Here is a 12,872-nt window from a genome sequence, read left to right as displayed (position 1 = left end):
TATGTAAGTTTCCCTGTTGATGGATATTTAGGTTGTTTTCATTTTTCCATTGTGGTAAACAATGCTTCTATACACACATGTATTCAAGCCTGAACGTTTCTATGGGACAGCCTTTTGGAAATGTAATTGTTGTCATAAAGTGTATGCATACTGTAAATGTTGATAGATGCTTGAAAGAGTTCATCTGAAAACTCTACACAAATTTTGTACCAAAATTGTATGGGGATATGGTCTTCCTCCCCTTTCCATACATGTACATATGCATTGGTCTGTACTGTGTGTTATTAATCTTTAATATTTATGCCCATCTAAATAGTTTCAATGATATCTCACTGTTTTACTTTACATTTTCTGGTAACTATTAAGAGAAAGCATCTTTTATTGACCATCCATTTATATATATATTTTGTTTGTTTGTTTGTTTGTTTTTTTGAGGTGGTATCTTGCTCTGTTGCCCAGGCTGGAGTATAATAGTGCAATCTTGGCTCACTGCAACCTCTGCCTCCCGGGTTCAAGCAATTATCCTGCCTCAGACTCCCGAGTAGCGGGGATTACAGGTGCCTGCCACCACACCTGGCTATTTTTTGTATTTTTAGTAGAGACAAGGTTTCACCAACATGTTGGCCAGGCTGGTCTCGAACTCCTGACCTCAGGTGATCTGCCCACCTTGGCCTCTCAAAAGTGCTGCGATTACAGGTGTGAGCCACCGCACCCAGCCAGTTTATTTTCTTTATAACGTGTGTATTTCATGTCCTAATTAGTAAATACTTTACCATCCAAGACTTACAGAAGTATATTCCCTTGGGGCCAGGAACTGTGGCTCACTCCTGTAATCCCAGCACTTTGGGAGGCTTAGGCAGGTAGATCATGATGTCAAGAAATCGAGACCATCCTGGCCAACATGGTGAAACCCCGTCTTTACTAAAAATACAAAAATTAGCTGGGCATGGTGGCATGTGTCTGTAGTCCCAGCTATTCAGGAGGCTGAGGCAGGAGAATCACTTGAACCTGGGAGGCGGAGGTTGCAATGAGCTGAGATCGCACCATTGCACTCCAGCCTGGGTGACAGAGCAAGACTCCGTTTCAAAAAAAAAAAAAGAAAAGAAATATACTCTCTTGGTTTCTTTGAGCATATGATTCTTTTATAATATGCTTGGACCTTAATCAATAAAAGAAATTTTAAGGATATGTGATCTGAGGAAAATATTGCAGTTTTTCCACAGAGATCGTTGTTTTAATATTATTATTTTAAAAATAATCCATTCTGTGGTGGCTCATGCCTATAATCCCAGTGCTTTGGCAGAGTGAGGTGGGAGGATCCCTTGAGCTCAGGAGTTCGAGACCAGCTTGGGCAACATAGTGAGACCCTGTCTGTATAAGAAATAAACAAAATTAGTTGGGCATGGTGGTGTGCACCTGTAATCTACTCAGTGGCTGAGGTGGGAGATTTGCTTGAGCACAGGAGGTCAAGGCCTGTACAACAGAGCAAGAGCCTGGCTTTAAACCAATAGTTAATAAAAAAATAACTGTGACCTTTGTCATGTACTAAACTCCCATTTGTTGAGTTGCCTCCATCAGCGCCAAAGCCACATAATTTTTATTTCAATGCCATGGGCTACTTGGACTTGTGATAGGATTGTGTGCTCTCATTCTTCCTCTCCTTCAACATTTTCCTGGCAGATTTTCTTTCTTTCATTTTCTTTTTTCTTTTCTTTTCTTTTTTCTTTTTTTTTTTTTTTTTTGAGACAGGTCTTACCCAGGCTGGAGGGCAGGGTCTTGCCTAGGCTGGAGTGTAGTGGTGTGATCTTGGCTGACTGCAGCCCTGACCTCCCAGGTTCAAGCAATCCTCCCACTTCAGCTTCCTGAGTTTCTGAGACCACAGGTGAGGTGCATGCCACTATGCCTGGCTAATTTTTTAAATTTTCTGTAGAAGTAGGGGCCTCACTATGTTGCCCAGCCTGGTCTCGAACTCCTAGACTCAAGCGATTAGCTTGCCTCGGCCTCCCAAAGTGCTGGGATTACAGATGTGAGCCAATTTTGTCCTTTATAAATTCTGTGGTATTCTATTGTAAACCAAAAACAAAATTCTAAGCCTCCCCACCCCTCCCGCTAACCACCTAGATGGACCCTTCCTCTCAGCCAAGGACTTTGCAAAGTTGTCTCAGGCCATGACAGGAAGGGAGGTTTGGACATGCCTCATTACACCCTCACTCTGCCTTCTTTTGGGATTCAGAAAAAACTGACCAGCATTTAAGATCAACACAGATCTTAAGTATAATAAGAAACCTTTACAGTCTATTCTCACTGAAGCCTGCTACCTGGAGGCTTTATCTGCATGATACGACTTTGGTCTCTACAACCCCTTATCAATCCTTTATCAGACATTCCTTTCTATTGATTCCAGGTCGTTAGATAATAACTTAACTCTTTCAACCACTTGTCCTGCCTTTCCAGACTGAACCAATGCATATCCTATGTATTTGATTGACGTCTCATGCCTCCCTTAAATGTATAAAACTAGGTTGTGCCTTGACCACATTGGGCACACGTTCTCAGGGTCTCCTAAGGGCTGTGTCATGGGCCATTGGTCACTCATATTTGCCTCAGAATAATTATCTTCAAATATTTTACAGATTTTTGACTCTTATTATAGACACTGTTAGAGCAGAACAAATAGACTAAGACAAGGCCCTTTTGTGTGTGTGTGTGTGTGTGTGTGTGTGTGTGTGATGATGTTTCATTCTTGTTGCCCAGGCTGGAGTGCAATGGCGTGATCTTGGTTCACTGCAAACTCTGCCTCCCGGTTTCAAGTGATTCTCCTGCCTCAGCGTCCCAAGTAGCTGGGATTACAGGAATGCGCCACCATGCCTGGCTAATTTTGTAGTTTTAGTAGAAACGGGGTTTGTCCTTGTTGGTCAGGCTGGTCTCAAACTCCCGACCTCAGGTGATCCACCTGCCTTGGCCTCCCAAAGTGCTGGGATTATAGGCTTGAGCCACCACGCCCGGCCCCGAAGACAGGGCCCTTTAATGTAGGGTATGAGCAGGAGGTCCTGTTGGTCACTTAGCCTTTGATAGTGCTGCATCAACACCTTGTTTAGCACCATCAGTGTTTGTCACATTCATCCATTTCCATTTTTCATCCAAAGTCTTCTACCTGTTGGGGCAAGTTTCTTGATTCTTGCCTCTGTCTCTCCCTTCCTTCCTTCCTTCCTTCCTTCCTTCCTTGCCTCCCTCCCTCCCTCCCTTTCTCTCTCCTTCTCTCCCTCCCTTCCTTCCTTCTTGCTCTCTCTTTCTTTCTTTCAGTCTTCCCACCTCAGCACCCCAAGTAGCTGCAACTACAGGGGTATGCCACCACACCCAGCTAATTTTGTGTATGTTTTTTTTTTTTTTTTTTTGGTACAGACAGGGTTTCACCGTGTTGCCCAGGCTGATCTTGAACTCCCGCCTCAGCCTCCCAAAGTGCTGGGATTACAGGTGTGAGCCACCGCACCCGGCCATTAAATCACTTTAATGTCCTTGGTATCAGCAAGACCTATACAGGGAAGCTGAGACAGGTGATCTGATAAGGATTTGTGGATTGTCCTCTGATTCTGCAGAAGTAATGTCACATGGGACACCCATGCAAAAGGAGCCCCCTTAACCCCAGCATTTACCATGACCTGGGTAACAGGCATATTCAGTGAGTGAATATTCCAGTCATCATAAAGCCAGTCCTTGCATACAAAGCATTTAAGCTGCTTCATCTGCAGGGCTCCACTCAGCACCAAGGTGGAGTCAGGTGGTTCCCCTTCTCAGGCTAAACAGGCCTTTCAGTGGCTTTACTCAGTCCACCGGGCTGGCTGTTCCCTAGGGAATTGCCTCTGTGTGTCTGGATCATGTACAGTCATTGGTGATTGTTTCATAGTGAACTGTAGGTCCTGCATCAGCCTAAACTTGCTCTTCTACTCTGTGGCATTCAAAACCAAAAATACTGCCGCTAAATGAGTTACTCTTACAATCCACTTTAGTAAAGTCTCCTCAGGAAGCTGGTGGAGGGATTCACAGAATGAAACAACTCCTTCACTCCGTAGCCCTGACTGTAGTCCTTTCTTAGTTTTGCCATCCTCTCACATGGACAGCCTTGGTGAGCAGAGGTCTTGGAAGTACTTTTCTTTTCTTTTTTTTTTTTTTTTTTTTTTTTGAGACAGGGTCTCACTCTGTCGCCAGGTCAGAGTGCAGTGGTGTGATCTCAGCTCACTGCAACCTCCGCCTCCCAGGTTCAAGCGATTCTCCTGCCTCAGCTTCCCAAGTAGCTGGGATTACAGGCGCACGCCACCACGACCAGCTAATTTTTGTATTTTTAGTAGAGACAGGGTTTCACCATGTTGGCCATGATGGTCTCAATCTCTTGACCTTGTGATCTGCCCGCCTCGGCCTCCCAAAGCGCTGGGATTACAGGCGTGAACCACCGTCCCCGGCCAGAAGTACTTTTTCTTTTGGGGGTGGCTTTGAGGCTAGTGAACTAACCCACATCTGAGTTTGGTCTAGCCTCAAGGTCCAAGCCAGCACTCTCTTTTAATTTCATTTTAGCTATTACATTCTCACAGTACCCTCAGAACTGTATGTTTAGCATGCTTCTAATTATTTTGCATTTTCTTATGTACCCAAAGGGCCACCTCTTCAAGGATTGGGTGTAATACCATCTCCAAATTCCATGGGTAACTTTTACCTTTTGAATGTAATCCAGCTGCACTTTCATACCATGGGTGACCACGTAGCCATTCAGGGATCAATGGTTCCTGATCTCTCATCCTTTCATCCTTTCTCTTTCCAAACCACATGTTTCCATGAGTCAGGGCTATTCTAGCAAATCCCTAGAAATCCCTTTTCTAACATCAAATGTATAGGAAAAAAACCCTACTTTTTTCTCTCAGCTTTAGAACACTTCTGTGACCAAATGTGTGGGTTGTTTGCAATACAGTTCCTTGGAAGACACCAACTGGGTGTCCTACTCAATTCTGACAACATCTACCTGAGATAGCATCAAATCCCACAGGTTAAGGGCTGTGTCCCACAAGACTGCCCCACCCTCAGCTTCCACTGCCAATTTCAAATCTAGATATTGCCTGTATTTCTGACAAACCAGCTATACATCCAGCATTCCTAAGACCCCCTTCTTGGGCTTGATAATTTGCTAAAACGGCTTACAGAATTCAGGAAAATGGTCTATTTACTAGATTGTGGGTTTATTATAAAGGATACAACTCAGGAACAGCCAGATGAAGAGATACATAGGGCCAGGTCTGGGGGAGGGCGAGGGCTCCATGCTTTCTCCAGGGCACCACCCTGCAGACCCATCCATGTGTTCACAGAGCTGGAGGCTTCTCAGCGTGTTATTGTTTAATCCATTTTCCACTGGTAGACATTTAGGTTATTCCCATTTATTTTGCTCCCACAAACAATGCTGAAATTAATTGCCTACATCTCATGTGCTTAGTGTAGTGTCTTTCTAGGGAAGCACTTCCCAGTCTTGTCACATGACAGTGCACAGTGCACATGGTACCACATGGTGTGGCACAAGGGAATCAGTGGACAGAGGAGTTGCTCCCAGCAGGAGGTGCCAATCCCTGGCCATTCCAGCTGCTCCTGGCCCTGCTTGGACACCCTGAGGACTGAGACTGTAAACCTGGCAGGTCCGCATTCATCTCATAGCACACGAAGAGCTCGCAGTCTGTAAGCTCTGCCCCCAGGGAATGAACCTGACAGGGAAATTACTGAGTGTATGGACAGTGAGCTCCATGAATTATCATCAAGATGTTCTTCAAAGTGGTTGTAGTAATTGATACTCTCAATGCCTCTTTCATTCTTTTTTGTTTGTTTGAAACAAAGGATTCGCTATGTTGGCCAAGCTGGCCTCAAACTCCTGTCTTCAAGTGACCCTCCCATCTTGGTCTCCTAAGTAGCTGGGATTACAGTTGTGAGCCACCATACCCGGTTCAATGCCTCTTTCAATCTGAAGATTGTGTCTTTCTTCATTAACTTTCTTCAGAAAAGTTAATTATTTATTTTTAAATGTTATTTTCTTTCTTTCTCTCTTTTTCTCTCTTTCTCTTTCTCTCTTTCTTCCCTTCCTTCCTTCTCTCTCTCTTTCGCTCCTTCCTTCCTTCCTTCCTTTCTTCCTTCCTTCCTTAGACGAAGTCTTACTCTTATCATCCAGGCTGGAGTGCTGTGGCACAAATTCGGTTCACTGCAACCTCCACCTCCTGGGTTCAAGCGATTCTCCTGCCTCAGCCTCCCAAACAGCTGGGATTACAGGTGCGTGCCACTAGGCTCGGCCAATTTTTGTATTTTTAGTAGAGATGGGGTTTCACCATGCTGGCCAGTCTGGTCTCGAACTCCTGACCTCAGGTGATCCGCCTGCCTCAGCCTCCCAACGTGCTGGCATTACAGGCTTGAGCCACTGAGCCAGGACTTTATTTTATAATTTTCTATCTTTCATTTTATGTTCTGTTTCTTTCTCTCTCTCTCTCTTCTTTCCTTCTTCTCCTTCTTCTTCTTCTTTTTTTCTCTCTGAAACTGATGTTTATTTTCCATCAGCCTTATTTCCATGGTGCTTAAGAGCCTGTGCAAGAACAGCTTAAGACCATTCAGTGGTTGCTCCTACCCATTCAGTGGCCTGAGCAGTGGGAGCTGCAGACCAGTCTTCCGTGGCAGGCTGAGCACTCCAGTCTTTAGTAGGGAACTGCAGATAGGCACAGAGGGCACCTGCACGCCTTCAAACCAGTCTGCAACCTCAGGCTGAGCAGCAGTGATCTCAGGAGCTGGAGCAGTCCGTTCACCCTGAAATTCCTCCTTGGTCATTGCCTTTTCAGCAGCAGCCTGCTCTTCTTTTTTAATCTCTTCAGGATCTCTGTAGACGTAGAAATCAGGCATGACCTCCCACAAGCGTTCACGGGAAATGGTGCCACGCATGCACAGAACTTCCTGAGCCAGCATCCACCACATCTGACCCACTGAGGAGCTCCCTTGTTATTGCATGGGATGGCAATGTCCACACAGCGCAGAGGAGAATCTGTGTTACACAGAGCAATGGTAGGTTGGTTAACATAAGATGCCTCCGTGAGAGGCTGGTAGTCAGCCCTGGGGTCAGTAACCACAAGAAGCCATGGCTCCCGGAAGGCTGCCTGGATCTGGTTAGTGAAGGTTCCAGGAGTGAAGCGGCCAGCAATTGGAGTAGCTCCACTGGCAGCAGCAAACTTCAGCACAGCCCTCTGGCCGGTATTCCTGGAGAATATGACACTGACACCAGCAGGGTATTCAATGGCAGCAATAGCACGAGCGGCCAGCAGAAGCTTCTCCCAGGTCCCCTTCAGATTTATGATGTAGATGCCATAACTTTTCCTTTTCTAGATGTACTGTTCCATCCGGAGGTCAAGATTGGTGCCACCTAAGTGGGTTCCTGCTGTAAGGAACTTAAGAACATCCTTCTCCTTCATTTGCAGGACATCAAGTGCTCCAGACATTGTGAAAGTTTTCCTTTAAGTTACGATGGGAATCCAGAACAACGCCACGTGGACCCCTCTGTGTGTAGTGCAGAAATAATTTTTGTATTTTTAGTGGAGACAGGGTTTCACCATGTTGGCCAGGCTGGTCTTGAACTCCTGACCTCATGATCCGCCTGCCTTATCCTCCCAAATTACTGGGATTACAGGACTGAGCCACCGCGCCAGGCCTGTTTTATGTTCTTATGTTCTCTGAATTCTCTCTGTGTTCTTTGAGGTTAAATTTCTGTCTTTGTCTTTCTCTCTCTTTTGGAATCCTCATTGCTTTCTTTCATACCACAAGTTTTCTCTAATCTGCAGTGAGCCTCTGTTAAGCTTTTGTATTTGAGAATGAGGGACTATAAAGGCTGACAGAAACTCTGGGACATGAACAGGGACTGCTGCCTTTAGATCACCCTTCGGCGAGAGTGGGCAGAGAACTGGTCATGCTAAGTGGGGGCTCTGCCCCTCAGCCACTCCAGTGTGGGGAGGCCTTTACTGTGGGTGTGCACACCAGCTGCTCAAGTCCTTCCAGACTGGGCACATGACTCTTCGCCTGGAGTCATTATCTGGCTGGATGTCCTCACAGTTCTGTGCATGGGGTGGGGTGGGGATGCGGGTGTTGACTGTTTTACACACAGGTCTTCAACCCTGCTTGATTTTCAGCCCCACTGGACTCTCCTACCTCTAACTGTGGAGCCCTGGCCCCATCCCAGACTCTACAGAGCACAGCAGTTTCTTCCATGGCTCCACCCTCCCTCATCCCATCCCACCAGTAGCTGCTTGTCTAGCTGTGGCTTCCTCTGAGTTGTGGTTTCCTCTGCTATTTCCTCCAGCAACGCTCTTCACTCTGGGTTCAGTGTTGCAGAAGTAGTCTGTCGTCTTCCCTCTGCAGATGTCATCATCAGCATTGTCCTCATTCTATTTGTGGTTTTTTTTTTTTTCACCTGTCCCATTCCTTCACTTGTGTGCTGTTGCTGGAACCTATGGGAAGCTCCTAGCCTATGGCAAACCAGACACAAAGGTCCAAAGAAACTATAGAGCTAAGTGCAGAAACAAAGATTCTGACACAAGTGTTCTGATGTAAACATTTAACATATTGAATTGTTTGGGGCATTTGATCCATCTGCAAACACGTACATCCGTGATGTAGTTGCTAAGACACATTCTGGACCTAGGCAGAGTCTGTAAACGCCTGTCCTCCAACTCTGTAAAATTGAATCTGTGGGCCTGGCACGGTGGCTCATGCCTGTAATCCTGGCACTTTGGGAGGCCGAGGCAGGCGGATCACCTGAGGTTGGGAGTTTGAGACCAGCCTGACCAACATGGAGAAACCCCGTCTCTACTAAAAATACAAAATTTGACTCATGCCTCTAATCCCAGCACTTTGGGGAACCAAGGCAGGCGGATCACGAGGTCAGGATATCGAGACGATCCTGGTTAACATGGTGAAACCCCGTCTCTACTAAAACTAAAAAAAATAAAAAAAATAAAAAAAATTAGGCGGGCATTGTGGCCGGTGCCTGTAGTCCCAACTACTCAGGAGGCTGGGGCAGAAGAATGGCGTGAACCCGGGAGGCGGAGCTTGCAGTGAGCCGAGATCGCACCACTGTAACTCCAGCCTGGGTGACAGAGTGAGACTCCGTCTCAAAAACAAAAACAAAATTAGCCAGGCATGGTGGTGTGCAGCTGTAATCCCAGCTACTCGGGAGGCTGAGGCAGAAGAATTGCTTGAACCTAGGAGGCGGAGATTGTGGTGAGCCAAGATCACACCACTGCACTCCAGCCTGGGCAACAAGAGCGAAACTCCGTCTCAAAAACAAAACAAAACAACATTGAATCTGTGTCTGCGGCAGCTCTGACCTCAGAGATTCAGTGTGCTAAATCGCTGCCTGGTTTAGAAACCAGCCTGTGTAGCTGAGGCCCTACAGCATGTGATCCTGTCCACATCTGTCATGAGTAGCACAAGGTCAGACATAACCAGGACCATGCACACTGGTGTCTTTCTACAAGGCTGGACTTTTATTGATGCTATTTCAGTCATAAAAGCCATGAACTACATGAAGTTCCCTCAGAGGCAATTCTCCTTAGTACACCCCATTTACTCAGTAGTCAGAACCTTGGGCACACAGGCTCGAACCCCTCCACAGGTCAGTCAATACTGCAAACCATACTTTAGAGTACACTTAATCAATATATAAATATTAAGATTAAACATTCCACATCAAGCAAAATAACATTTAACATCACGACTAAAGGGGAGGCCGGGCACGGTGGCCCACGCCTGTAATCCCAACACTATGTGCAGCTGAGGCAGGTAAATCACTTGAGGCCCGGAGTTCGAGACCAGCCTGGCCAACATGGTGAAAACCTGTCTCTACTAAAAATACAAAAATTAGCCAGATGTGGTGGCCCAAGTCTGTAATCCCAGCTACTTGGGAGGCTAAGGCATGAGAATCACTTGAATCTGGGAGGCAGAGGTTGCAGTGAGCCAATATCTCACCACTGCACTTCAGCCTGGGGGACAGAGAGACTCCGTTTCAAAAAAAAAAAAAAAGAAGGGATAGGAAGAGAGGTTCACAAACCAGTCCAAGAAGAGCAACATGGACAGTGTCCTCAGCTGGTCTGGGCACTTGTCAACATCTTGCAAAGAAGAATCTTTGATGCAGGCCGCGCCTTCAGTGGCAGATGCTGGGTGCTGATCACCAGTGACAGCAAGACATTGTCTGTTAAGACGGCCATTTTGAACTGATGACGTTCTGCATGTTTTATGACCACAGAGTCCTCTGGTGAGGACTGATGGTAAAAGAGTGTGCCTGTCTATGTCCTGATCTGGTTGGATGCCATCTTTATTAATTAGGTAAACCTCTCTGGTCCCTGTTGGTATGATGCCTTCTGAAATGTAAGATGGAGTCTTTTTCTAAGATGGAGTCACTTATGTCAAGCATGCTGCATACACCCTCTCTCCTGGCACCCATGACCCTGCCCTGGAGCCCTCTGGAATCAGGGCCATGGTAGCTCATGATGTGTGGGTGTGGCATGGTGGCCAGCCACCCAGGCTTCATTTTCTGCTGTGTTGGTTTCCCTGACACCATTCACTGCCAAGTTGCTGGGACCCCTGACTATATCCTGTCATTTGGGCCTTTCACTGAATGACAAATGGCCCAGGGACTTAGTAGTTTCAGATGACAACCATCATTTCATATGTGCAAACTTCTGTAGGTCCAGGGTTGGGCAGGGCTCAGCCAGGTTAGTTTTGTTCCAGGTGATGTCAGTTGGCAGATCGGCTGGGGGTGGGGACCCTTGGGGCTGGCCCAGGCAGGATGGCTAAAGGAGCTGAAGGCTGGACAGACATCTCTCTTATTCCAAGCGGTCTCTTTCCCGGGGAGCCTGGGCTCTGTGTGGTGCTCAGGGCCATTTTTGTACTAGGGAGGAGTGGACAACGGTGAAGGAGGCAGAGGGAGGATGAGGAGCTGCAGGCCCTGCCGGCCCCGTCTTGGTAGCCACACCGAGGGACTCCTGCTGCGTGCTCTTGGTCAAAGCCTGTCTTGGGCCAGCCCAATGCAAAGGGAGGGAAGTCCATGCCACCTCTTGGTGGGGGAGGGGCAAGTCACTCTGCAGAAGGGCAGCTGGGGTGGGGATGTTGCTGCAACTTTCTCTGGAAACATAGCCTACACCCCGGGCCCCAGCATGGACTCTTTCCCTGGTGAACTCAGCGACCAGTGGCTGAGTCCAGATGCTGGCCTTGGTTACTTGGAGGTGGCTTAGTCTAGGATAAGGAATGTGTCTATGCCTCACCAAGTCCTGAAACAATGGAAATGCCTTTCAAATCATCAAATAAATATTTAGACAGTGTTGTCCTTATCTAATGTTTTTTGTTCCCCCATAAAGAAAAATGATTATTGCAAAGGTTTTGTTTTGGTAAGCATTTTCCTGTAGGATTGTGCTCCAAGAGTCACTGTCAGTTTCCCTGTTCTTTACTTTTTCCCTAGTAGGAGTATAGCGAATTCTTCCTGGAACAGGTGCAAATGTTATTTGAAATAAAAAGTATGCAATTAGATATCTATTCTCCCAAGCTGGAGCTGTCAGGGGACTTTAAGACAGAGATGGGCATATAAGAAATAACATTGCTTATTACAACCAGAAATGTATACTACATACCCTGCCAAAAAAAAAAAAAAAAAAAAAGCTCAGAGACATGTACAGAAATAAATCCTTTCCTTTTTTTCAAGAATCAGTCTTGCTCTATCGCCCAGGCTGGAGTGCAGTGGCGTGATCTCGGCTCACTACAACCTCCTCCTCCCAGGTTCAAGCGATTCACTCCTACCTCAGCCTCCTGAGTAGTCAGGATTATAGGCATGTGCCACCATGCCCAGCAAATTTTTGTATTTTTAGTAGAGATGCGGTTTCGCCATGTTGGCCAGTCTGGTCTCGAACTCCTGACCTCAAGTGATCTGCCCACGTTGGCCTCCCAAAGGGCTGGGATTACAGGCGTGAGCCACCCAACCCGGCCAATTCTTTTATTTTCTATGAAAAATGATGAGAGGCAAACGCAGGAGCATGGTGAACCAGCAGAGCACAGGGAAGACCGCCATCCATTAGGCGAGAAGGCCTGGGGAAAGGATCTGTCCCTTCGGGTGGGTGCTAGACAGAAGACATCCACATTCCTACTTCACTGCCTTCACTACACAAATAATTCAGCTTTCTTACCAAAAAGGTAAAAGGTGGGAAATAGCAAAGCCTTCAGTGAATGATTTAGTTTTTCTACAAAGAAAGATCATCCCCTTGCTGTATCAATCTGAGGGAATTATCTAAAAAATTGTCAGCATCTGGAAACATTTTAGCCTTACAGAAAAGATGTGACAGCTACAGATGACTTAAGGCCTGACATATTTCTCCCTGTACAAATAAGCTTAAATAATGACACACCGGAGATGCTGTAGACATTGAATTCTCTGTGGGAAGCCCTGGGACAGCAGGAGGTTGCCAGGACACAGCTGGGTGGGCTTCGCTGGAGGCTGAGGCTCAGCCAAGCAGCTCATCTCAGAGACCTGGGTACAAACCCAAACCCACCTAATTCAAAGAGCGTTGGGTGCTCGCCATGACAAGCAAGGTCTGTTAGCTTATTTCGGCCTGTGCTAACACCTGCTACTTGTTTTTCCTAAAGTGGAGAGGGTATTCATTACAATGTGAGTGACGTTGAAGTGGGGGGTTTCTGTTGTGCAGCGGCCTCTTAATTAGGGAACACATTTGACCCTGCATGGTTCGTGTCCAGACCCCTTCTCTTAAAGCAGCAGCCATTGTAAAGAAAAGTAAAAAACTGGTCGGGCACAGTGGCTCACGCCTGTAATC

The 12,872-nt window shown here is 46.6% G+C and overlaps 1 pseudogene; it reads right to left on the bottom strand.

The window, feature by feature from the left end:
* Positions 1-6,591: 6,591 nt before the first annotated feature.
* LOC112607657 lies at positions 6,592-7,502 on the bottom strand (annotated as a pseudogene).
* Positions 7,503-12,872: the final 5,370 nt, after the last annotated feature.

This window comes from Theropithecus gelada, chromosome 15 (assembly GCF_003255815.1).
Source record: "Theropithecus gelada isolate Dixy chromosome 15, Tgel_1.0, whole genome shotgun sequence".
Taxonomy (NCBI): Eukaryota; Metazoa; Chordata; class Mammalia; order Primates; family Cercopithecidae; genus Theropithecus; species Theropithecus gelada.
This window is presented reverse-complemented; position numbering and strand designations above follow the sequence as displayed.